The following is a 26749-nucleotide window of genomic DNA, read 5'->3' on the forward strand; positions in this document are numbered from 1 at the left end:
TAAACACACTAATTTTGAGTATGTGTTTGGACAATGTGTATACACCCATGTAAATAACATTTCAATCAAGATTGGAGTAGATTGAAAGAATGGTTGTGAATTCTTGGAATCCTGAGATGACCATGTGAATGAGTCTGAGCTAGGCTGCTGGAGGATGAGAGGACACTTGGAGGAGAACCGAGGTAACCCAGCTCAAAGCCTGCCACAACCAGACACGTGAGAGGGTCCTCCTAGATCGTCCAGATCATACAAGAGTATGTGTGACAGCTGTCTAAGGTCAGCTGGGCTTGTCCAGATGAGAAAAACTACCCAGACGACCAACAAAATCGTGAGCTAAGTAAAGTGAATGTTGCTTTAAGCTACTGGGCTTTGCAATGATTTGTTACACGGTGAAAACAAATTGATAGAAAAATACAGAACATTTCCTTCACCTCAGAAAGTTCCCTCATGCCCCTTTTCTGTCAGGTCTTACCCCACCCTCAGGCAGCTACTCCTCTGATTTCTATCACCATAGTTTACTTCTGCCTGTTCTTTTTATTTTCCTTTGTGAGGAAGACTGGCTCTGAACTAACATCTGTGCCAATCTTCCTCTATTTTATGTGGGATGCCACCACAGTGTGGCTTGATGAGTGGTGTGTAGGTCTGCGCCTGGGATCCTAACCCGCGAACCCCAGGCCAAAGCTGATTATGTGAACTTCACTACACCACCAGGCCAGCCCCCATATTATACTTCTTTAGCTCTGACTTCTCTTACTCCACCTAATGTTTTTGAAATCCATGTTTTTGTGTGTATATTCCTTTCATCTCCAGTGGTACTTCATTGTGTGACTATGTGATGATTTGTTTTATCCATTCTCCTCGGGTTATTTCCAATTACTCCAGTTCTATCTGTCTCCTAATCAAGCAAATGCTTTTTTTGCCTGCTTGGTTGAATGTAGCTACTAGAGTTAATTATTAGACCCTTTTTCTTGATTTGTTTTAGCAGCTTCCTAGCAACTGGTTTCTTTGTAGTGACGTTACCCTTTAAACCAGAACTGTAAATTGCACGAATAGTAAGTGGTTTTATTATCTAATTCTTAGTCAGACTTTCAGTTGGTTTCTCTTCTGACATCGTAATCTGAATAGTGTGAAGATAACCCTGATGACAGAGTAAGCTACAGACAGAAGGGGCACTGAGATTTTTGTAAGTGGTTTGATCTGTTAATGCTTAAAAATCTCTATTTTACTGGGTAATTCTTCTTGCTTCTTCTCTATGCCACTCTAAATTTACATTCCCAGAGAGCTTTGTAATTCAAACCTTTCTGCTGGGCCAAACTAAAGAAATGCTTATTTTCTTTTTGTTGTGAGCATTTATTAGTTAATTTCCCAAATATTGCTCAGATTCTTTACCTCACTACTTTAGAAATGCTTTATTTTGGAAAGAACACTATATATATAAAAAGCTTAGCCTGGCGCCTAGTACTAGGTTGCTACTTACTATATATTAACTTGCTTTTTTCTTCCTCCTGGGAAATGCAAAGGCATAGTTAAGGACCAGTGGACATGCTCTATGACATGTATGTGGTGCGGATAAAGATATTTCTCATTATACTCGAGTTGAAGAAATAATGCCAGTTTTGCACACAACAGTAATTGACAAACAAGTTGGTCAATTCTGCAAAAGCTGGATGAATAGAGCTTATTCATACCAAAACAAAAGGCTTGGATCTACAACCCACAAGCAATTTTAGGGAGCTCTGACTTCTCATTCATTTTCTTGGTCTATGACTTGTAGCTCTAAGGAACACATGTGAATACCAATTTGATGAAAAGATTCTACGTGGATGGCAAGAAAACAAGCAGACACTGGCAATCAAGATTTCTTGGGGAACAATAACTGATACATATATTGAATTTTAGGATTATTTCACTTTGTCATTTTTTGAGGGACTCAGACATTTCCTACCCTGTACCTCCACAAATTCTTCATGGCTAGAAAAGGAAATTCTATCTCAGTGACGGACTTTTCCTCAATCTAGAGAATGAGGGTTATCTCTCCATTGCTGAAAATAATAGACATTTCAGGATTTATTGGAGTGGATTATAAATGTGAATAAATACAGAACAGATTTTGTGGTGGACCAGTGCCTGTGCCTAGTGGTACCCTGCCATGTATTTCCCTGTTAGACCTACATGCAGAATCACCTTAAGACCTGGTTAACGGAAATCTGATAGCATCGGAACTGGGAAGACTCATTTAGCACCACTCTCTCAGGCTTTTGAATCCTATGGAAGAAATCCTGGAGTACTTTTGTGTGGCCTTGGGCCACATCACAAATGGGGATTTGAAATGAAAAGTGGAGTGAGGTATAGAAACTAAACCATCTCTGCGATTGGCTCTGCTTTGCCACCGTTGGAACACAAATAAGGTGAATGCCCAAAGGTAAGATGAACTATAAAGTGTTTTGGGGATGGACCCGCATCTTGAACAGCTGCTTCTTTCATGTTCGCTGCTAAGGTGTAAGTGATTTTTTATTTGGCTAGGAATTTTCTTCTTTGTGTAAAATCAAATATGTTGAAGTGTATTTAGGTCATAGAAGAATGATCTAAGGAAATATGGTATCCTCTCTCAAATTAAAATAAGAGCTTGTAATACGCTTTAACAAAGAGGAGACATGCTCTTAATTAATCTCCCCTTAATAGATCTGCTAGATTAAATAATATCCATTCCCTCTATTAATCATACTGGCAGGAGCCCACCATATCCTGAAAGCTCGTGACTAGTAGGCTTTTCTCTAGATGTCCACACATATCTCTTCCCATCAAATGAGTTGAATGCTTACCAAGTGTCAAGGGTGGTGGTTCCCAAACAAGTTTATGCCAGTTACACCTTATAGGCATTGTGTAATTTAGTTAAACATCAATCAAACCAATTAAATACGCACGGGAAAGAAGAAAGTTGTTTCTAAGAAAAGTAAGCTCTGTGCTTTGCAAAACATGCATTCTGCAGCATTAAAAAATGCTCTATAGAAGATGGATGGATAAGACAGTTGTAAAGAAAGTAGAGGAAGAAATGTAGCATCCCATAATGGCCTTGAGCTTAGCTTGCTTTGCAAGTGTGTTTTCACAGATTCTGCTCCAATTCTAAGAAAGCAAATGTGGAAATCTCACAGATGCGTTGTGAGTGTGATTTTCTTCTGAGAGCTGATACAGATTTCAAATCAGTGAACTTGTGAGATGATGCAGATTTCAAATCAGTGAACTTGTACTCAAAGAAATATCTTGGTCTTACATCAAAAGTTTGGCCAATAAATGTACTTTTTAAAAGTTTTAAGTTAGATTAAATATTTATGTATCTTTCTTATTGTTCTTCTCTTTAAATGACATTTTGATTACTTGACCTACTAGGGGTTTTAAGATAAAGAGTCTTCTACTGTATAGTATTTTTTTAAAATCTTAACGGTAATGCTGCGAGGAATGCAGGAAAAAATTATCATAATTTAGATATAAATAGAAAGTCTCTTTGCTCAGAAAATTCCTTAAAATTGTCTTCAGCCCCATCTTCTGTAATCTATAAAAACTCAAAGGAATCCATCTTGTTTCTTATGATTAATAGCTTTCCTTGGCAGCCTCTGGTTGGGTCTCTGAATCTGCAGGTAGTTCTTGTGTGATAACCACTTTTCATTCATTATCCTAGAGAAGTTGAGGATGGTAAATAAAATATAGATATGAAGACATTAGCACAATGCCTGGCACTCAAAGGCAGTAGTCCTTGCTATTAAGATTTTTAATATTTGAAAATGACCATGCAAAGTGATATTGTTCCCATTTATCTGTTAAAAATTGAGACTCAGAAAAGTTAAGAGTTTTTTTTTGACCCGTTGTACAAAAGTAAGTAGCAAGACCAAGATTTAACCTGGATCGTTTGCTTCTCCAAGCCTGAGGTTGCCGCGGTATATATAATGCATTGAAGGACGCCAAGACGTCCTTGAGCATGCACAGTAGGGCCACCAATCCAGGCTGCGGGGGACATGCTTCCAGTCTTCTTTGCCACACTAACCTAATAAGTGTTTTATGTTCTAGCCTCAATGGATTAGCTGTTATTTTCTACCACCTTGCCTCTGCTGATGTTTCTTGTTTCTTTTTTCTTTTGTTCAACACATCCCCCTCCTCGTAACAATGTATTTTTTATTGTGGAAATCCTATCCGTTGTTTGTGGACCCATGTCATTTATCCAAATCTTCTTGTTAAAAAATACAGATATTTTGTCATTATTGATACGAAGATTAGCCATAATAATACACAGACTTTATTCAACATTTGTACAGGCAATGTGCTAAGTGGTATATTTGATGTACAGAATTCTCCAAGAGGTCAACATACAGATGAGGATATTAAAGATTGGAAATGTTAAGTAAAATCCCAAGGTCACATAACTATTATGTAACTGCTGTGGTCTGAATGTTTGTGTCCCCTCCCCAATTCCTGTGTTGAAATCCTAATGCCCAAGGTGATGGTCATAGGGGGCGGGGCCTTTGGGAAGTGCTTAGGGACTGAGGGCATAGCCCTCATGAATGAGTGTCCTGATAAAAGAGACCCCAGGGAACTCTCCCTACCACGTGAGGACACCATGAGGAGTGGACAGTCACCCACAGGGAAGACGATAGCTTCCAGCAGAACCTGACCCTGCTGGCTCCCTGATCTTGGACTTCCAGCCTCCAGAACTGTGAGAAGTACATTTCTGTTGTTTATAAGCCACTCAATCTGGAATTTTGTTATAGCAGTCAGAACTAAGTCAGTGATGTGGTGGGATTTGAACCCAGGAATCCTGCCTCCAGAGTCTAGATTATTACCCACTGCATTCCATTTGCTGAGTGGATGTCTTCAACGTATTCAACATTTATTCATAAGAAGCCTGGGACAGTTTATCTTTCTCTAGGATTAGTATATCTATCAAGCCCAGAGTAAGGATTTTACCTGGATTTGAGACCTTCCCATGAAGCAGAAGAAATAATTTTTGAGGCACCAGACTAATAGAGGTTTGATTACGAAACTAAGATGTTTTCTGCATGAAAACAGAAACATAATAATGATGATGAAATTGTTATTCAACTTTGAAAGAAAATGCCCTTGGAGAGAACCTAGCCTAGACTTCAGGGACAGAAGAAAGTCAAAGGAAATTTAGAGCGAAATAAATTTCAATGGAATTTCCTTCACTTCCCCGCTCTTCCCCACCCCCACCCCCAATTCGCCATATACAGGTACACCTCTTAAATACTGAACTCACAGAAAACTACTTTTGCCACTTCTGCCTTTATAATTTAGTATTTCCCTTTGGTCTATCTGATTTCTTATTTTAAAAATTACAGATTAAATCCATGTAAAAACATCTTCTATAAATCGGTTTCGGAAAAGTCCAAGAGAAAGGAAAATGTGTAAATTGCTATACTAAATAGAGCTTGTTATTAAGCTGCATAAGGAGTGTTCTTCGGTTGCATAAAAGATCTTTGTGGAGTATTTCTGCTGTATTCATTTTCTCCATTGTATGAACAGACACTTGACTGTGAACATAGAAATTCACGGAATTGTTTAATTGTGCCTAATAAAAATGCCTGCCAATCTCTGTTGAGTAACTGATGGATGGATATTTAACAACTTGAAGTGTTAACATGTTTTGGCATCCAATATTTTATCTGGCGCAAAAATGAATTCTTTGTTACTGCTTCTAGTTCTCTTCTTTTCCATTGAGTAGCCGTTAGAATATGATTATTGTTATTATTTTAATATTTAGGATTAGATATTTAATTAAAAATTCATAGAACCAATATAAATACTAGACTTTGAGTACGAAATTCATGCCAGACAAACTGAAGAATGGAATCTAAAACTAGATTGCTGGGGCCGGCCCGTGGCTGAGTGATTAAGTTCGTGCGCTCTGTTTCGGTGGCCCAGGGTTTCACTGGTTTGGATCCTGGGCATGGACATGGCACCACTCGTCAGGCCATGCTGAGGCGGTGTCCCACATGCCACCACTAGAAGGACCCACAACTAAAATATACAACTACGTACTGGGGGGATTTGGGGAGAAATAGCAGGAAAAATAAAAAAGGAGATTGGCAACAGTTGTTAGCTCAGGTGCCAAACTTTAAAAAAAAAACAAAAAAGACTAGATTGCAAACCCAATATCCTAAGTGTGTAGTATGGTGCCTGGTACATAGTAGATGCTCAATAATATCAAAATCAAAAGAAGCTTAGCTGGACTTTTGTGTTCTTAAGTTTGCATTTTATAAATAGATTTTTCTGTGTTCATCTGCAGTTCCCACTTTTCTTTATTTCTCTCTCAGCACCAATTAGTACCTTCTTCTTTTGTCACACCCTGAAGTTTTTAAAGAAACCAAACCGCTTGAAACCTCAGTATGTGTATTTCAGGTGTGGCTCCATCCCTCCTCAGCCCAAGCCTTTTTTCCCCTCTGGCCACTGTGTTTGTTTCACATCTGTGCCCAGGGCCAACCAGAGTTAAAAACAATCATCGAGAACTATTTCGGGGGCGCTGAAATGGGCAAAGTGTATACATTTTCTTTCTGCTTTTATTAAAATCGAAAAATTGTGGTTCCAGAGGTCTTGGAGGTTACCAGCTGGAAGCAGAAAATGACAGTGGAGAGAAACTGGGTCCTGGTCTCGTGTTTGAGCCCTTGGAGTCCCTATGACTGGATTTCACAGGTGGGTGACTCATAAACCACTGGGTCCTCTTTGCTTCAGTGAGTTTAACTTTTCTGTCACTTGCAACCCAAAGAAAGGAAAGCGATAATCTACCCATTGTTAAGTTACCGGTTCCTCTTTCCTATTTCACCAGCGTCTTTGCCTCTGGCTCACACTCCCCTAAACAGTCTGCTAATTTGCTATTATTAATCAGCTCTGGGCTTAGAAATGAGATAACCACGTTTGTTAACGTTTCATCCTAACATGAATAAATATGCTCTGAGGAGGCTTGAGAGACTTTTGTGGGATGTGTATTTAACTTCTGAGAAACATTTTTTCTTTCAACGTTTTTCAGAATCTTGGCTATGCTTTGCACAGCTCCTGCTGCTCCGTAGTAACATATTGCCGTGCGATGTCTTTACAGCCATCGAACCCAGCATCGAATCTCAGACTTATCACTTAGGAGTGCTATATATTTGAAAAAGGTACTGAATATTTCTCCATATCAGTTTCTTATTTTGCAGAGTGAGGATAATAACACCTCACTTGCTTGAAATGAGGAGTAAAAAGAAAACACTTAAAACAAAGCACGGCGTATGATGGCTGCTTGTTAAATATGCTGCACCCTTTGTAGTTAATTTCTAAGTCGATGGGATATTTTCGGCTAGTCAATGATAATTATTGACCCCTGTATTCTGTTTATAGATTTTTTCCTATCCCTAAATGTTTACTTGTATCCCTAAATGTTAGGATATTTCATCTTTTCCTTTTACCTTAAAAGAGAGAGGGTCAGAAAGAAAGGGGAAAAGAAATGTAAATAAATATTACTCTTTGCTGCCTAGTTTGGTACCAGACATGGCAAAAAAGGCTGTAGGCCTTCATTTCAATAACCCCTGAACTTGGATTTTTGGTAGCATATTTCTTTGTTCTTGTACCTCCTTTATGTTTAAAACTCTATTTTCCTGCTAATACTATTTTCTCAGAAGAACATTTTACTGGACATTTTAATTTTCTTGAATGATAGTGACTGCGGGAACTTCTGGTTTCACATCCATTTAGACACACCTGTAATTTCAGAGGAGTTATTATGTGTTTCTGCAGCATTCTAATAGCTTAAATGTGCCTTAAACACACATGTTTTTATTGTCAGTCTTCCTGTTTTACAGTCTCTGCAATTCAGTCCTGCCTTCCCCACATGGAAGACAGCTAAGAAACCTGCTCAGATTTCTTTTTCTCGACTTCCCTGCTGCCAGCTCTTCTGCTCCCCTCTATCCCATAGGAAGCCAAGAGGCTGCTCAAATTTCCTCTGTGGGGTATGTCTCCCACCTGGCTTCTTCCTCTTCTGTTCCACAACAGGTGGTTATTTTTGTACTGTCAACGCTCCCTACCCCCTGGCTGTCAGAATGTATTCCCAGTGGAAATGCAGACATTTGAGTTCCTTCCAGACTTCAATGGGTAAATTGCCAATTTCCATTTTCTGAAAATAATTTTCTTTTGATGGAATAATCTTGTTCCCAAACCATTCCGTTAAACCCAAAAACTGGATTTTAGTCACACTTAAAAGTTAAATCGGTGATTTACCTGTTTGTTGCCGCTTTTCTTATTTCTTTCAAAAGGTCTCCAAACGTGTATCATATCGAGGTAACCAATGAACAATGAAATCGGAATTCTGGCAACCTCATTTTTAAACCATGTTGCCTCTTAGACTTCAGTGAACTTCTCCCTACCATTATTTTTGAGTCGGTAAAAAGCTAATGAGTCAGAATATCTAAGGATAGGACACAGGACTATAAACTTAAAAAATCTTCACCCCAGATAATAGGGAATGTTAGTTTTGGTAGCCACTGGACAAAACAGTATCTTAACAATGGAAAATGAAAATGTTTAATATGTTTTTTTCCTTATAGGAAGAGACTGGGAAAGTAATGCCTTTTATTTTCAGAAGGGGAAAATGAAGGCCAAGGGACAATATGAGCAAAATGATAAATGGCCTTATCAATATATATCAGATATGAATTTTTCCCAGCAGTCTCAGGAATGTGAGAAATGACACCATTATATTGTTTAAAGATTTATTGAACTTAATTTTACTCTGAGCTCTCATCTAGTTGATCTGCTCAAAAATTCAGTCTCTGTCGTTATTGAAGATTATTCCGTGTCTCTTCCTGAAGGGTTGTGCAAAGGCTCGTATCATCTGATACAGAGCAGAATATTACAGAAGGCCCCTCCATTCTTGGTCCATGTGGGTCATCATTAATGGCCTCTCCATTCTAGGCCTCATGGTAACATGGAGTCAGGAAGCACTCTGGCTCCGTCTGCACTTTTGGGCATTAAATTCTTGGCTTTGCCTGGAAGCCCAATGCCTAGGGTGCACCAAATGCCCCTCTGAGAATATGTCACCTTATCAAACTCTAAGTGTCAACAGGACACTGAGGCTTGGAGCGCTGCTGCTCACAGTTCCTGCTGATGTCTCTCCTTTCGCAGTTTTGGGTAATCTCCCTGTCCTTACTCGCTGATCATTTGTTCTCCTACCCATTGATTTGCAATCCTTTGACACATATTACCCTCAGGATGTGCTATGAATTCCATGTACAAACAAGATTAAAGCAGCTTTCATCAACTTTTTCGTTACTAAGGAAAAAGGAGCTTTTGGGAAACAAAGGGCAAGGTGTGCAATGGAAAGAACATCAGCTTGAGAGCTCTACACAACTAGGCTTAAAATTGGGAGTGGCCACTTAAGGGCAGGAGTATGTCTGAGTCTAATTCTCTCATTCCTAAGGTGAGGACAGTAATACTCACCTGCTCTAGAGGTAATGTTGCTAAGGGGTAATGTGTGTAATACACCTGGCCCAGATCAATTGTTTTCTCGTTATTACATTACTGATCATTGACATGAGGCTGGGTGGACCATAATGAACAAGGAATGAATTTATATGAGTATTTAGGTGATACTCTCAAGCAAAAGAGCTCTGTGCTTTTGAGTATGTGAGTCCAATTCTCCCTTTTCGTAAGACATCTTTTTTCCTGTTCTTTCCTTCAACAAATGCTTATTACTTAAGATAGATCATATACTTTGCTATATTCTAAGATTTTAATAATATAAGCTAATACAGCCTGTCACAGAGTCTATATTGAGGGGGGTCTGTGTGGGAGAGCAGTCAATTAAAATGAAGTGTGTTGAGTGCTTAGACAGATGTTGTAAAGGGAACCTTGTATGCACGGGGACATCAGGCCAAGCCTGAGTGATGAAGAGAAGTGATATCTAAGCAAAGAGATCATCATCTTTTATCTTATTAATTAAGGGACTATCTGTTGCTTAGCTTTCTCTCAAGGGGCAAAATTTTCTGTAGTTACTTGGCTCTGCTGTTCACACGTTAGAACACAGTAAGTACTTTTGCCAAAATTCTCTTCCCTTGATTAACTTATATCTAGTTGCATCAGGTAAAAAAAAAAAAAAAGAAAAAGGAAAAAGGCTCTGAAGTCCACAGTGATGTGTCTCATGTTCTTTCTTCTCATAACTTGCCTGTTGAAAAGATTAAGGTGGTGATATTCCTTTTTCTCCTTAAACTGGGGATATTTTCCTCATAAAAAATTCTTATTGGGATATCAAATATTTAAAACAGAATAAAACCCAAGACGTGTTCCTTTTAATTAAGAGCTTCTCAAATTTTCTTCACCCTCTCCCCATTACTCTTTCTTATCACTCCAGAAATCTCTCCACAGAGTAGTTTAGTTTGGATAAAGTAAGACAGGTCTAGGGAGACACCAGGCTTTCTGGAAGGGAATTCTGACGAAGTGATGCAGACTGCCATACCTGAAGTTCAGGAAGATGGTCAGGATGACATTTCAAATTACTTCCAATGGTAAGATTTTATACGTAAAGGATGCTTTATTGAAATCTGAACACCTTTTATTCAGAACAGTTTTTCTTGTATTTTAACCACGTTTTCTAGGCCATAAGGATTTAAAACCTGCCAATGCCGCTGGAAAACAATATAAAGTATTCTGTAATGGAATTTGAAGACAGGGCAAGATGACATAGTGTAGTCAGTCTTGTTCTTGTGGAAGAGCAGGTAAACTTTGTGTTTCTTCTTTTTTGAAGAAGAAGAAGATTAGCCCTGAGCTAACATCTGCTGCCAAGCCTCCTCTTTTTGCTGAGGAAGACTGGCCCTGAGCTCACATCCGTGCCCATCTTCCTTTACTTTATAAGTGGGACGCCTGCCACAGCGTGGCTTGCCAAGCAGTGCCGTGTCTGCACCCGGGATCTGAACTGACGAACCCCGGGACGCTGGAAGCGGTGAGCGCTTAACCGCTGCACCACTAGGCCGGCCCCTGTGTTTCTTCTTGCTGCTCTTGAAAGTCTCTCTCTTTTCATATACAGAGATTTGAAAAGTTTGGTATTCAGTAAGAGGGGAAAAATTTCGCCATATTTCATGGAACTGTTGGGAGAAAGAGAGAGAGAGGAAGAAAATAATTTCCAAGCGGCTGTATGGATGGGCTTTATTGCATGGTGTGCATGCTTACAGCTGGTAGTAATCACTTCTCCACATCATACAGTTATTTCCCAGCATCAAATGTGAACACATGGGAGCCTTTCGCTGCAAGGACACTTTTATTCATGTTCTTGAATATAGGTTATCGTTGTGATCCTAACACACTTTTTATTAGAGTCTGTTTTTAATCAAGTGAAAGATCTTTACTGGAGAATTCTTCTTGTGGGTAAAAAAAAAAGAACTCATTGAAAAATTCATAACAGAAATTTCTTTGATAGTACATTTAGTTTTCCCTCTTCATTTTTGAAAAGATGATTTGGTAACACGTATCTTTAGAGGCTGTATTTTGTTCATATATATCTATGTACAGTAATGCAGAGTTAGCAGCTCAAGAGGAATTCTTTGGAGAAGACTATCCTTTATCTCACATTAAAATAGTCATAGTTAACTCCAACATAAAAGGTACTTTGACATCACTTCCATTTATATTCAGAAAATTTAAGAGCAACTTAAGATATACTTCAATATGATGTCAAAATGGTGCTCCAAAGACAGGTTCACTTCCTAATCCCTGTGAATATTACCTTACACAGAAAAAGAGTAAATGTTCCCTTATGTAGCAAAAATGAGATTAAGTTAAGGATCTTTTTTTCCTTTTTGAGGAAGATTGGCCCTGAGCTAACATCTGTAGCCAATCTTCCTCTTTTTGCTTGAGGAAGATTGTTGCTGAGCTAACATCTGTGCCAGTCTTCCTCTGTTTTGTATGTGGGACACCGCCACAGCATGGCTTGATGAGCAGTGCTAGGTCTGTGCCTGGGATCTGAACCTGCCAACTCCAGGCTGCCACTAAAGTGGAGCTCATAAACTTAACCACTACACCACCAGGCCGGCCCCAAGTTAAGGATTTTGAGAAGAAGTACTTAGCCTGGATTATCTGGGAAACCCTGAAGCCATCACAAGCATCCTTATAAGAAAGAGGTAGAGGGATGTTAGACAAGAAGTGCACAGAGGAGAAGGTGATAGGAAGGTGGAACAGTGGGAGATGCAGCCACAAGCCAAGGAATGCTGAGAGCCACCAGACACTGAAAGGGGCAAGGAATGAATTCTCTCCTGGAGCCTCTGGAGGGTGTGCAGCCTCGCCTAAACCCAGATTTTAGCCTTCTGGCCTCCAGAACTGTGAGAGAATAAATTTCACCTGTTTGAAAACACCAAGCATGTTATAACAGTTACAGGGAACAAACAAAGTTACATTAAAAAAACAATAATAAATGAAGCTACCTAAGGGAAGTTTAAATTCTTATTTTCCGTGAAATGCAAAAGCACCAATTATGTTAACTGGTTTGTAGTTTTATGTCTTTCCATAGGTTAAATTCGTCTTTAATCCATTTTCTTCTCCAATCCGATGTTGCATTTTTGTTGAAACATTTCTTCTGTTTATGGCCATACGTGAGGTACAACTCTGACTTGCTTGGATAAATCTGGGCCTGTGGTTAAAATTCAGGGTTGCGCTTGTCATCTGAATTTCTGGATACTCTCTTTCTCCCTCTGTTTTCATTCAGTGTATGTATGTTTATGCCCTGGAAATAATAGTAAGCTTTGCAGAATTCATGATTAATTAATAAGTTAAGTATGTCCCTGCCTTCACGGAGTTTACAGACCAGTGAAAGAGTAAAATGAATAAAAAAATTGCAAAACAGTGAGAAAATATTTATCCACCGTAAATAAATGCTTTGTTATTTTGATCGAGTTCTATAATATTCATTATTTCATGGAATTCTTTAAAATGGTTTAACACAAAGAAAGTATTGATTGGAATCCATACACACTGCATTTGTGCGTGTGTGTCTGTGTGCAGATGTATATACACAAACGTGTATCTTGGACTCAATATAATTTTTGTTGTTCTTTCACCAAAAAGAGAAAAAAGAAACCTAATTACAGTAGGACAAATCCACAACAGTTTTAGCGCTCTGATGTTAAACGGACTAGCAATTGTGGAAGCAAAGGCAGGAATTGAACGTCTAGTCCTTCAGCCAAACCCGCCAAGTCTTCCTCTGCCCCCAGAGCAACACACCAAGCTCTAAGGAAGACCCTAGAACGTGGAATTTACTTCTTGCTTTAAGTTTCAAGTCCTCATATCCTTTCTTCGTAACACTATTCCTGACGTCAAATACGCGGAAAGAACTTTAACTTGTTTCATTACCAGCTTGTCAACAAACGTGTGCTCTGCATTCGTTGTGTTGGAAAATAAAATAAAATCAAGTGCAAAGCCTGACAGAGGGAAGCTGATGAAGAAGATGGATATTAAAGCAGACTCCTTTCTTTGTAGGGCATCTTAGGAAATCATACGAACCACGTGAAATTGCCAATATTTAATTGTTTTTGACCTACAAAAACCATGATTTCATATCGTTCAGCACAATCATTAGTGGAGAGTTGGCAGGTCATGGATGAATTTAATTTGACTTAGTGGAGCGTGCCAGACCTGGTCAATTTACTCAGAGCAGTTTTCAGTTTGTTTCAATCATATCCACTGGAAATGAGTGGTTCTGTTTCTATTTTTTTCTCTAGGTCCATATAGCCTAAACTGGATTTTTGCAAATGCCTCTAAGAAATATTCAACTTCTAATAGGCTGCAGTTTTAGGAAAAGAAGGTACTTTTCTCTCTCAATTCAGTTCCTTAATACTCTCGACCAGAGATTGACAAATCTATTTACTATTCATTAACTATTTACAGGTCATATGGTCTCTGTAGTAACTATGCAATTCTGCCTTTGTAGCACAAAGGAGCCATAGGTAATATGTAAGTGAATAAGCGTGGCTGGATACCAATAAAACTTTATTTATTCACACAAATTTGAATTGAAATATTTTGACATTTGATATTTTTGATAACTTTTCTTTTGATGCTTTTTCAATAGTTAAAAAATATCAAATCCATTCTTAGTTAATGGGGCCATATAAAAGCATGCAGAAGGTCCTAATTAGCCCATCAACTATAGTTTTATTCAGGCCCATTCCAGAAGCACCCTTGTCAAAATGTTTAGGAATCTCTTTGTGATATTATTTTGGATCCATGAAGCATTAGGCTCAATGGAAGAGCCAAGAGAATCCTTCAAGTTTAAACTTCCAAGCATCTTACAATTTTAAGTTTCCACTCAGGGAGAGGCTGCCACAAATGCAGTTATTCTAACACTCAGCAGGTTCTGTTCTTCGAAAGGAGATGCCCTTTATTCTCCAAAAGATACTCTCAATAGTACTGTACGCTAACTGGAAAAAAAGGTAACTGAATCAGAGAGGAAACTAAACCGAGGGAAATTTCATTTCCTTTCTAGCAGAGAAACACCAAGCAGTGTCAGATTTTTTGCCTCCATTTCTCAACACCTGTTCCAGATGAAGGTGGTGCTTTGCGGGTCAACGAGAACAGAGCACTGGGCATCCCCATCGAGATCCAAGGACTTCCTCACGAGCCGGTTTCCTCATTTTGGAAGTCCTAAACGAGATTAACTTGCTTCTTTCTTTCCCTCTGTTGTTTTAACTATTAATATCTACTGAGCAATCTTTCATTTTGCCAGCTATAATCATAAACAGCCACAAGGTTGGACAGTTTACGCCCCTAAGTTACAAAGGTTTCATTCAGTGATTGATTTCATGTTGGGAAAAAAAGAGCTTACCTACAAGGTGTAAGTAACTGGGTCTGAGCAGCCCCTGTTTTTCTGGAAAACGAGCCCTTCACTCTGAGCTGGAGATTGGCCAAGGGAGCAGAGATTTGAGAACATTTATTCATCGTCTCCTTCCTCAGCTAACTGCTCTTTGCACACTTGATAACTGAAATTTTCACTTTTATCCCTGAAAATCAAGCCATTTGCAAACCTATGCCACTTTACAGAAGCCGGTTGGAGAGAGAAGGCAATAGTGTCATTTCATCCTACCTCAAACAGAATACGGTGATTTCAGTAGACAAAGAACTCTGTCACACCTGAACCTTTTCTCCTTAATATGTAAAAAATCTGGGCATAAATTATTGGTTTGAGAATAGTTAAAAAGTGCAAAATCCTGGGGTCAGCCAGTTGGTCGGTATAGTGGTTAGGTTGGTGCCCTCTGCTTCTGCGGCCCAGGGTTCAGGGGTTCACATCTGGGCATGGACCTACACACCACTTACCAAGCCACACTGTGATGGTGTCCCACATACAAAATAGAGGAAGGTTAGCACAGATGTTAGCTCAGGGACAATCTTCCTCACCAAAAAAAAAAAAAAAAAAAAAGGTAAAATCCTTTCTTAGTTAATGGACCATAAAAAGCATGCAGAGGGTCATAATTAGCCCACAGGCTGTGGTTTGCTGACTCCTGCTCTATTGCATTTGGAGTCATTTTCTTTCGGCCATAGTGGTCGGTTGTAGATTTTGGTATAACCTAGACTTTGGAGCTACAATGCCAGGTTTGATTCAAAACTTCATCACTTACTTTGAATGAGTTTCTTTACTTCTTTGTGCCTCAGTTTCCTCATCTGTAGAATGGGGTGATAATAGCAGGCTGTTCTGAGAGCAAATGAGTTGACTCATGGTTTTTGTATGGTTTGCCTCACTTAATTATTATTGTCTCAAATATCTGTATGTTTATTACCTGAATTCCACTCGCTGGATACATTCTGCTGGGAAGGTGGGAATGCATATTAGCCCTGGGAAAACCTAGCTTCTGTTTAACTCTTGTTGTCTTCTACTCAAATTTTATACTCTAGTCACAAAGATGACTTACTTTCACCGAAAAATCTATGTTCTCCCCACTTTTGTGCCTTTATACATATACTCTTCCATCAGGTTAGAAACATACTTCCCTTTCTTCAGATTGCCTTAACAATGAATTCCCAGAGACTTAAATAGCTTCTCCTTGAGAAAGTCACCCCCAGCGTTTACCCTTCATTCCCCATTCCACACCAGGTGTCTCTGTTCTCTATGCTGACTTCTATCTATTTATCTGCTCCCAAGATTTCTATCCTGTGACCTCTTCCCAGGAAAGAGCTGCTTTCTTTAGCTTTACTCCCTTAGCTTACCATTCAGCTGAAGTAAGAAGTGAGTCTTATTTCCAGGATTGACCAGTACAAAATGATTTAATATGATAGGTAAGATTAGAATCGTAGAACAAAGCTTGGAGAGGTTTTCTCTTTACGCTGTTAGTCTTTTACACTTGATGGAGGGCAAAAAAAAAATGCTACAACCAGGAGTAGACAAGGAATACACCATGTCCTGGTTGCACAACCTGTCCAGGATTCCTGTGGTCTCTTAGATTCTAGCTTCATTGCATTGGTCTCCTTCTTTCTTCTATTATTGCATTCAATTATGTCACATGCCCACGTTTGTATCACAAGAAACTCAATAAGAGCTGAGGGAAATGTAGGAATAAGATAGCTTCTGGGGACAACGACTTCTTCTTGGAATGCCTCAATCATTTTGTCAGGAGACAGCCGTGAGGCAGCAAGAGTAACAAATTAGGTGGTAAGAATATAAAATTAAACCAGCTAACACATACTTGTACCTAAAACACAGACAAGTTGTATTACTTGCATCATAGCAGGAATATATATGTGTATAATGAAGGGTACCCCGGACTAAGAGTGAGAAAACTGGGTTCTCATCCTGATGTTGCCACTTCCCAGCTGTGTGAATTGTGCAACGTCATCCTTTTAGTCCCAATTTACTCATTTGTACGATAGAGTTGGTTATACTTAAGCCTTACCTGACTTACATTTTTCTGTCAAAATTAAATAGGTCCAACTAAATAGGTCTGGGTCAGCTCTTTGCTAAAAACCCTTCTTCCTACCCAGTGCTTTCCCAAGCTAAATCTGTTATTCCTACCCCACATCCATGGGGAGCTCATTCTGCTTGGGAAACTGTGGGGCAGCAAATCTGGGGGAAAGCACTTCAGTAAACAAGATTGCGTCTAGCTTTAAGGAGCTCACAGGGAAGAGAAAGGAAGCCCTGAGAGTCGGACAGACATTCTCCAGGACACTCTGAATTTTTTATTTGAGTCCATTTCATTCCCTTAATCAAGCAACTACAGGATGCGATCTAAAGTAATCACTCCTCACAAGAAAGTCCCCTGGACCTTGTTTCTGGCTCTGTTAGAAATACTAGTCCATTGCAGACTATCCCACTGCGCTTCTGCAGCTGAAAGAGGGCTACACAGCAGTCATCTAAATCCTGGACAATCTACACGAGCACAGGCTGCTGATGGGATTCAGATTGAGAAAACGGTCTCAAATGAGTATGACAAAGAAGTTTCCCGTCTTCTGACAGATATACCCTTGTTCTTGCTGAACCCGGTGTTCATTGCTCCCCACCCCTTAATCTTGGTCCCCAGAAGCCTAGGCGTGGTGGAAAAAACGTTCATAAATTAAAAGAGATGACATTTGTGTGTCTATTCGATTGAATGTAGATCTTAGAACCAGCCTTATTCTTTCTGCTAATTAGGGTGTTCTGCCCCTTCCTTTTCTCTGCATTCACACTTCCTATCTCCTTCCAGAGTCCACTGCACTTGTATGTCTATCTCTCTCATAAGCGACCATTACAGCTCCCTCATGCCCCTGAAACACCCGTTAAGTCCTGAGTTCTGAACTTTACCCTGTCTCTGCTCTGCTATGTGAATAATCCAACAATCTAGTTGAAGTTAAATTGCCAATGGTAGATAAGAGTGTAAGGCATCACATTTCCTAAGTATCAATATTGTTTTAATGAGAATAAATCACGGCTATAATCTGTGGGGTAATATTTGCTAATATCAGACAATCAAGTTGGCAGGTCTACATTCTGCTTTCAATAAACTTGGCCCTGCCCCTGTGTTCTGCTCTAATGACCTGAGGACTTTGTTATTTCAGAGCTCTTTTGGGCTACGAACTATCATTGCAGACATTTACTTCCATGCCAGGGAAGGAATATTTTCAGAAAAATAATGTATCATAGAAAATCACTCATACTGACAATAAATTAGCCAAAGACAAGATCTTGAATCTTTCTTCCATCTCATCCTTGCTTTCCTCTCTGTCCTCACCCCTCCATTTCTGCAATTTCTTGGCGCTGTGTTTTAGGAAAACATTCCTCGTGCTAGATGTGTTGAGAGAAGGATGAAGATTCATTCTAATCTGGCTCCCAATATTGTGAAGAAGAATATTGTCCCTAAGCACCCTTCCTTCTCTGCTCCGTTGGTGATTGTCAAAACTATTGACAAACATCAGCTGAGAGCGTCCTCATTCCATTGGATAGAATCTGAGAGGTACAGTAAAGAAAAATAAAACTTATTGCATTTGGAGGACTCCAACCTATTTTGAAACTTTCAAAATGAATTAATTTGTATAGTGTTTTTCTTTTAAAAATACTTAAGATGCTCTGCTCACTCCATACAGTATCACACTTCTTATCACTCCTTTGGGGCAAAAGACATCAAAGGTTGAGTTTGTTTATTCATAAGAGATTCACATCACCAGACAGATAGTAAAGGAGCTGAGTCAAATACATTTGGCAGAAAGAAAAGCCTTTGTAACCCACCTCCCCCATGTGCTGGCGGTTGCGAAACCACCTAACTCAAATGAATGGGAGGACTCCCTCTCCCTGGGTGAGACACCATCATGGTGACGTCTGGACTGAACTAACTATTCCAAATGAATGTTCACTCCCTGACTGAAGCAGCAGCGTGGTCAGACTGTAAGCACTTAGCACAGAAGAAAAGTCCAGAGACCCTTAGAGTATCTAGTCACCCTTTGAGAATTCACTGTCAGGCCGCAGCAGGGTTGAAAGGCAAAAAGCGGAGGTATATGTAAGTTTCCTCATTATTAGTCTAGAGTGGTGTCCTCTCCCCCTTGCTGGCTGACTCTTGTAGAAAGAGAAAAAAAAATGTGCAACAGCAAAGGGACCACACCCTGACGTCTTACTTCACCAGAATTTCATAGCCAACTTGAGACTGGTGAAAAATAAAATTTCAAGCCATCATGTTCTGAGACGTTTTGTGACAGTTCGTCTTTACGTGGCAAATAAATAAGAAGGATGTGAGAAGCAACATGTCTCCTGTTTTTGATTTTTAAGACGACACATACAAAATAAACCGACATTTTGGTCAGCATGAACTTTGTCAGGGTCGATGGCTCTTGTTTCCCAGGGGATGCTTAAATCACATATTCACAGCTGGACCTTTGGCCTTTGCTACAGATTGTCAGGATTTCCTCAGGCTTTGAGAAATATATGTGTTTCTCTATCAATCTACCTTATTTTCCTTAACATATTGATGAGACTAGGTAATTTCTGTGTAGGCCCCAGGCTTAGCACATTACGATATGTTTAATTAGGACATATATAGTTAAATTCTTCACTGTACCTAATAATCTAAAAGATAGCTCCCATTTATCCTCGCTTCTTGTTCTGAATGAAAATTATAACTAAATTAATATTTATTAGAAGTTTTATTTAAAGTTTTGATTTCTCCATGAAAATAAATTAGTATTTGCTTATTAGAAATTTTATCTAAAGTCTTGGACTCAATTAGAAAGTTAAGATTTGGGAAACTATGTCCAGATATCATAGTGCCTGTTTTCTAATATCCAAGATTCATAGAATCAGGTTGCTTGTAATCCAGGTAACAAGAATATCATTTTTTCAATATCTGGAGAGGGTAAAAATTAAAGAAAAGGAAAAAAATCCATTCCCAGATAATCAATCATGACCTTTAAAATGACACGTAATTAAGGAAATAATTTATTAGATTATAAACAATAAATCAACTTCAACAAATTGAAATAAACAAGAAGTATTTGAAGTACTGGGAAGTAATATCAATGTCAACATTGTCATCATTGTCATCAGCACCATGAAATACTAGACATATGTTGTTTGGATACAATTCACAGCTAGGTATGAGGAATGTAATGAGAAGTTTTGGTCTTTATCCTGTAAAAACATTTAGTTAAGAAGATGAAACATACTTATAGATAGATTGGCATCATATGAGTTCTCAGTGAATGACTGAGTCAAAAAGTGCTGTGGGAATTCAAAAAGGGGAAAAATATTGTGGTGTGATAACCAAAATAAGGAGATATGGGTTGAGTTGGGATTGAGTATTTGGACTTTGAAGAAGGAAAAGAAGAGGAGAGACCATTCCAGGCAGGTGGACCCAGAGAGCAGTGCTTTGGAGACCATTAATGAGCATAATGTATCAGGGAGACAATAAACAACTCCCTTTGACTTGTGAGAGAGGTCAGTGGGGACTATAGGAAGCACACTGGGAAGGCATTTGTGGAGACCTTCAGTCCTGGGCTAAAGAATTTGACTGGATTAGCAGGAAATGGAGAAGCATACTCAGCAGTACAGGGATTATCTATACCAGAGTTAGAAGAATACGGATGCAGGAGGAACGGATCAGAATCTCAGGAGAAAAATCTCAGAAGTGATATCGCTGGGCAGATCTTGGCTGATTTTAGAACCTAATATCCTTTAGTTCATCTTTCTGTCCTCAGTTTCACCTGGGCTGACCATTTCATGGTACTTAATCAGCAGCTTGCAGTAGCGTTTTGTCTTCTAGACTGAAAGCTCTTTGTGAATAAGAATCATGTCTTTTGTTTTTCTGTATCTCTAGTTTACCGCACATCAATTGACGCATACTACACACTCCATAACCATTTGTTGAAGAGACTCTCCTTTCTCCATTGTATATTCTTGGCTCCCTTGTCAAAGATAGCTGTCCATGGCTGTGTGGTTTTATTTCTGGGCTCTTGATTCTGTTCCATTGATCTATGTGTCTGTTTATGTGATAGTACCATGCTGTTTTGGTTACTATGGCTTTGCAGTATATTTTGTGTTTTTTTGAGGAAGATTAGCCCTGAGCTAACTACTGCCAATCCTCCTCTTTTTGCTGAGGAAGACTGGCCCTGAGCTAACATCCATGCTCATCTTCCTCTGCTTTATATGTGGGACGCCTACCACAGCATGGCTTTTGCCAAGCGGTGCCATGTCCGCACCCAGGATCCAAACCAGCGAACCTTGGGCAGCGGAGAAGCGGAACGTGCGAACTTAACTGCTGCGCCACCAGGCTGGCCCCTGCAGTATATTTTGAAATCAGGGAGTGTGGTACGTCCAGCTTTGTTCTTTTTTCTAAGGATTCTTTTGGCTGTTTGGAGTCTTTTGTTGTTCCATATAAATTTTAGAATTCTTTGTTTTATTTCTGAGAAAAATGCCATTGGGACTTTGATAGGGATTACATTGAATCTGTAGATTGCTTTAGAATGTATGGACATTTTAACTCTGTTAATTCTTCCCATCCAAGAGCATGGAATCTCTTTCCATTTCTTTGTGTCTTCAATTTCTTTCAACAATGTTTTATAGTTTTCAATGTACAGGACTTTCACCTCTCTGGTTAAATTTATCCCTAGATGTTTTATTCTTTTTGTGGCAATTTTAAATGGATTGTATTCTTAATTTATCTTCCTGCTACTTCATTGTTAGTGTATAGAAATGCAACTGATTTTTGTTCATTGATTTTTGTATCCTGTAACTTTATCGTATTCATTTATTATTTCTAATAGTTTTTTGGTAGATTCTTTAGGGTTTTCTATAAATAAATCATGTCACCTGCAAATAGTGACAGTTTTACTTCTTCCTTTTCAGTTTGAATCCTCTTCTTTCTTTTCCTTGCCTGAATCCCCTGGCTAGGACTTCCAATATTATGTTAAATAAGAGTGGTGAAAGTGTGCATCTTTGTCTAGTTCCTGTTCTTAAAGGGATAACTTTCAGTTTTTCTCCATCGAGTATGAGCTTAGCTATGGGTTTGTCATATATGACTTTATTATGTTGAGGTATTTTCCTTCTACACCCATTTTATTCAGAGTTTTTATCATAGATAGATGCTGTATCTTGTCAAATGCTTTCTCTGCATCTATTAAGATGATCATGTGATTTTTATTCTTCATTTTGTTAATGTGGTCTATCACGTTGATTGATTTGCGCATGTTGAACCATCCCTGCATCCCTGGAATAAATCCCACTTGATCATGATATATGATCTTTTTAATGTATTGTTGTATTTGATTTGCTAGAATTTTGTTGAGGATTTTTACATCGATGTTCATCAGTGATATTGGCCTATAATTTTCTTTTTTTTTGTGTTGTCCTTGTCTAGTTTTGGTATCAGGGTAATGCTGGCCTCATAGGATGAGTTAGGAAACTTGCCCTCCTCTTCAATTTTTTGGAATAGTTTGAGAAGGAAAGGTATTAAGTCTTCTTTGAATGTTTGGTAGAATTCACTAGGGAAGCCATCTGGTCCTGGACTTTCATTTTTGGGGAGGTCTTTGATTATTGTTTTGATCTCCTTACTAGTGATTGGTCTATTAGAACTCTCTATTTCTTCTTGATTCAGTTTTGGAAGGTTGTATAAGTCTAAGAATTTATCCATTTCTTCTAGATTATCCAATTTGTTGGCATATAGCTTTTCATGGTATTCTCTTATAATCTTTTGTATTTCTGAGGTGTTCATTGCAATTTTTCCTCTTTCATTTCTAATTTTATTCATTTGAGACTTCTCTCTTTCTTTCTTGGTGAGTTGAATTAAACATTTGTCAATTTTCTCTTTTTAAAGAATCAGCTCTTAGTTTCATTGATTTTTTTCTATTGTTTTTTTAGTCTCTTTCATTTATTTCTGCTCTGATTTTTGTTATTTCCTTCCTTCTACTGATTTTGGACTTTCTTATTCTTCTTTCTACTTCCTTTAGGTGCACTTTTAGATTGTTTGAGATTTTTCTTGTTTGTTAAGGTATGCCTATATTGCTATAAATTTTCCTCTTAGTACGTCTTTTGCCGTTTCCCATAAATTTGGCATATCTTATTTTCGTTTTCATTTGTCTCTTTGTATTCTTTTATTTCTCCTTTGATTTCTTCCTTGACCCAATGGTTGTTCAGTAGCACTTTGTTTATCTCCACATATTGGCAGATTTTCCAGTTTTCTTCTTGTAGTTGATTCTAGTTTCATACCATTATGATCAGAAAAGATTCTTGGTATACGGTGTGGGGAAAACTGGACAGTCACATTCAAAAGAATGAAAGTAGACCATTTTCTTACACCATACACAAAATTTAATTCAAAATGGATCAAAAACTTGAATGTAAGGCCTGAAACCATATGACTTCTAGAAGAAAACATATTCTTTGACATCAGTCTTAGCAGAGTATTTTCAAATATCATGTCTGACCAGGCAATGGAAACAGTACAAAAAATAAACAAATGGGAATACATCAAACTAAAAAGCTTCTTCACAGCAAAGGAAACCATCAACAAAACAAAAAGACAACCTAACAATTGGGAGAAGATATTTGCAAACCATATATCTGATAAAGTGTTAATATCTAGAATATATAAAGAACTCATACATCTCAACAACAAAGAAACAAACAGCCCAATTAAGAAATAGACAAAAGGTCTGAACAGATATTTTTCCAAAGAATTTATACAGATGGCCGACAGGCACATGAAAAAAATGTTCAACATCACTAATTTTTAGGGAAATGCAAATCAAGACTACAATGAGATATCACCTCATGTATGTCAGAATGGGTATAATTAACAAAACAAGAAATAAAAAGCGTTGGAGAAGATGGGGAGAAAACGGAACTCTCATACACTGTTGGTGGGAGTGCAAACTGGTGCAGCCACTATGGAAAACAGTATGGAGATTTCTTTAAAAATTTAGAATAGAAATACCATATGATCCAGTATTTGGATAAATACTACTGGGTATTTATCCAAAGAACATGAAAACATGAATGCATAAAGATATTTGCACCCCTCTGTTCATTGTAGCTTTATTCACAATAGCCAAGACTTGGAAACAGCCTAAGTGCCCATCAAGGGATGAATGGGTCAAAAAAGATATGGTATATATACACAATGGAATACTCCTCAGCTAAAAAAAGATGAAATCTTGCCATGTGGCAATATGCATAGACTTTGAGGGTATTATGCTAAGTGAAATAAGTCAGATGGAGAAAGTCAAATAGTGTATGATCTCACTCATAAGTAGAAGAAAAAAAACAGCAAAAACAATAACAACAAACAAACACGTTGATACAGAGGATAGACTGGTGGTTACCAGAGTGGGAAGAGGAAGGGAGGAGTTCGAAAGAGGTGACAGGGCATGTGTGTACAGCGATGGATGGTAATTAGTTTTTGGGTGCTAAACATGATGTAGTCTACACAGAAATTAAAATATAATGATGTACGCCTTAAATTTATATAATGTTATAAACCAATGTTACTTCAATTAAAAAATTAAAACTTACTAATTACGAAAAAAGAAAATAACCTTTTGTTAAATAAAAGATGGATTGAGTGAATGAAGAACTGAATAGGACAATTCTAGCAATTAAATATCTCAGTTAATGGAACTAGAATCCCAATATTCACGTGGACATAAAATGGCAATGTCTTTCGTTCCTCCCTTTGTCACATTTCCCACGTCTAATCAGTCACCAAATCCTATAATTACAATCCACCTCTGTTACATTTATCCCTCCTTGTCGTTCTAATTGTTGATCTACTTCAAGACTCATTTTTTACCTCCTGGACTGTGCTTGTTACAATTACTACATTAAATACTACCCCCAAACTTAGTGGTGTAAAACAACAGACATTCTATTCTACTCATAATTTTGTGGATCAAATATTTGGGAAAGGCTCAGCTAGGCATTTCTTGCCTGCAGTGTCTCATCCATCTGCAATGAGACATCAGTTGGAGCAATATTATCTGAAGTTACAACTGGGTTGGGCATTCAAAATGGCAGACTCTTGGGGCTGGCCCCGTGGCCGAGTGGTTAAGTTCGCGCGCTCCGCTGCAGGCGGCCCAGTGTTTCGTTGGTTCGAATCCTGGGCGCAGACATGGCACTGCTCATCAGACCACGCTGAGGCAGCGTCCCACATGCCACAACTAGAAGAACCCACAACGAAGAATACACAACTATGTACCGGGGGGCTTTGGGGAGAAAAAGGAAAAAATAAAATCTTTAAAAAAAAAAAAAGTTAAAAAAAAAAATGGCAGACTCTTATGACCGACTGTCCCCTGAAAGCTCAGTTGGTGCGGACAACTGGATCTACATTGCCTCTCCAGCATGATCTCAAGCTAGCCAGATTTCATACATGGCTGCTGGCTTTCCCCAGAGCAAGCATCTCCAGAGAACCAGGCTGAAGCTGCATGGCCTTTTGTGAAGGAAGTCTTGGAAGTCTCAGAGTATCTTCTGCCATATTCTATTCATTGAAGTCATCACTGGTTAAAGGGGAGGAGACAGAGACCCATCCCCAGATGGGAGGAGTATCTAAGAATATTAGAGCCATATTTGAGAATGGCCACATTGTCTATTGTGACATTATCCTTTGCTAACTTCTTTTGCAGCCTATTATATTCTTGTTTATCTGTATGGTGCCACTGCCATTACATTCACCTTCTTAAAGCACTTTTCACAGTGCTATTTCCCTCCTCAAAAGCCTTCAACAGATCCACATTTCCTTTCAAGTAAAGTACAAACTCTTAATTTCAATCCACGTTTGCAGTACTTTCTTCCACTACTCAATGCATTTAAGCTATGCCAGACCCAAACTTCCTGTTTCCTATAACTATATTAGCTTTCCTGCTGTTATTGTTTCTTGCTAATGTTCTTTCTTTTACTTCAAATGCAATTTATGTATACCTTCAATTACTAAAATTTCATCTATTCTTGAAGACCTCATTTAAAAAACCATCACTTCATGGAAAACCTCTTCAATGCACTTCCAATTTGAAAAAAAGAATTCTCTCATCTACTATGACATTATTGTTTATCTCCCCTAGAGCAATTTTTACCTCAAGCTAGCATTTTAGTTCTCTTTGTACATGACTTTATCCCCCTTCTTAGAGTAAGGACAGAGATCTTATTCAATTTTATTTTTAACTGTGGCTGAACAGAATGTTTTGCTTAAAATGGATGCTCCTTAATGGTGTATTCAAATAATAACTGGAGGCTATTATTGTGGATAAGATGGAAACAGATGCAATGGATGCTAGAACAATAAAGTGGGTCCATACTTTACAAGTATTAATTATACATCAGTGCTGGAACTGTTGATAATTTTTGAAGATATTTCATCGCTACCTAGGGTTTCAGTACATATTCTTTCTTATTTTATCTATATTTTGAAAATTTCCATAATGTAAAGGGTAAGGGAAATAAATCATGTGGATATGTTAATTCCTTTAACACTTGTTAATTCAGTTCCTGATCTGTGCTAAGAGTATTTTAGACGCTAGGGCTATAGTGGTGAAGTTTAAATTCTAGTATGAAACAGTAGACTATAAAACAAACTAAACAAATAAGAAAAAATAAATACTATGCAGAAGCTTCAAATAGGGTGATGTGAGAAAGAGTGAATGAACAGATAGCCAGTTTATATTGGGTAGGAAAGGAAGACCTCTCTGCGATCTGAGTAACAAGAATTAGAGTCATGCGAAGAACACTCTTGCCGGAGCACACAGCTACAACAAATGACTTACACAGAAATGGGCTCGACATGTTGAAATAACT

The 26749-nt window shown here is 38.4% G+C and overlaps 1 long non-coding RNA gene across 2 annotated transcripts in view; it reads left to right on the forward strand.

The window, feature by feature from the left end:
* Positions 1-1035: 1035 nt before the first annotated feature.
* Positions 1036-26749, forward strand: part of LOC139085270 (uncharacterized) — a 50151-nt gene continuing 24437 nt past the window's right edge. For both annotated transcript variants that reach the window (XR_011543505.1, XR_011543504.1), the window contains exons 1-2: positions 1036-1183; positions 6596-6699. This is a non-coding gene — a long non-coding RNA (uncharacterized lncRNA). The remainder of the gene's footprint in view (positions 1184-6595; positions 6700-26749) is intronic.

This window comes from Equus przewalskii, chromosome 8 (assembly GCF_037783145.1).
Source record: "Equus przewalskii isolate Varuska chromosome 8, EquPr2, whole genome shotgun sequence".
Classification (NCBI taxonomy): domain Eukaryota; kingdom Metazoa; phylum Chordata; class Mammalia; order Perissodactyla; family Equidae; genus Equus; species Equus przewalskii.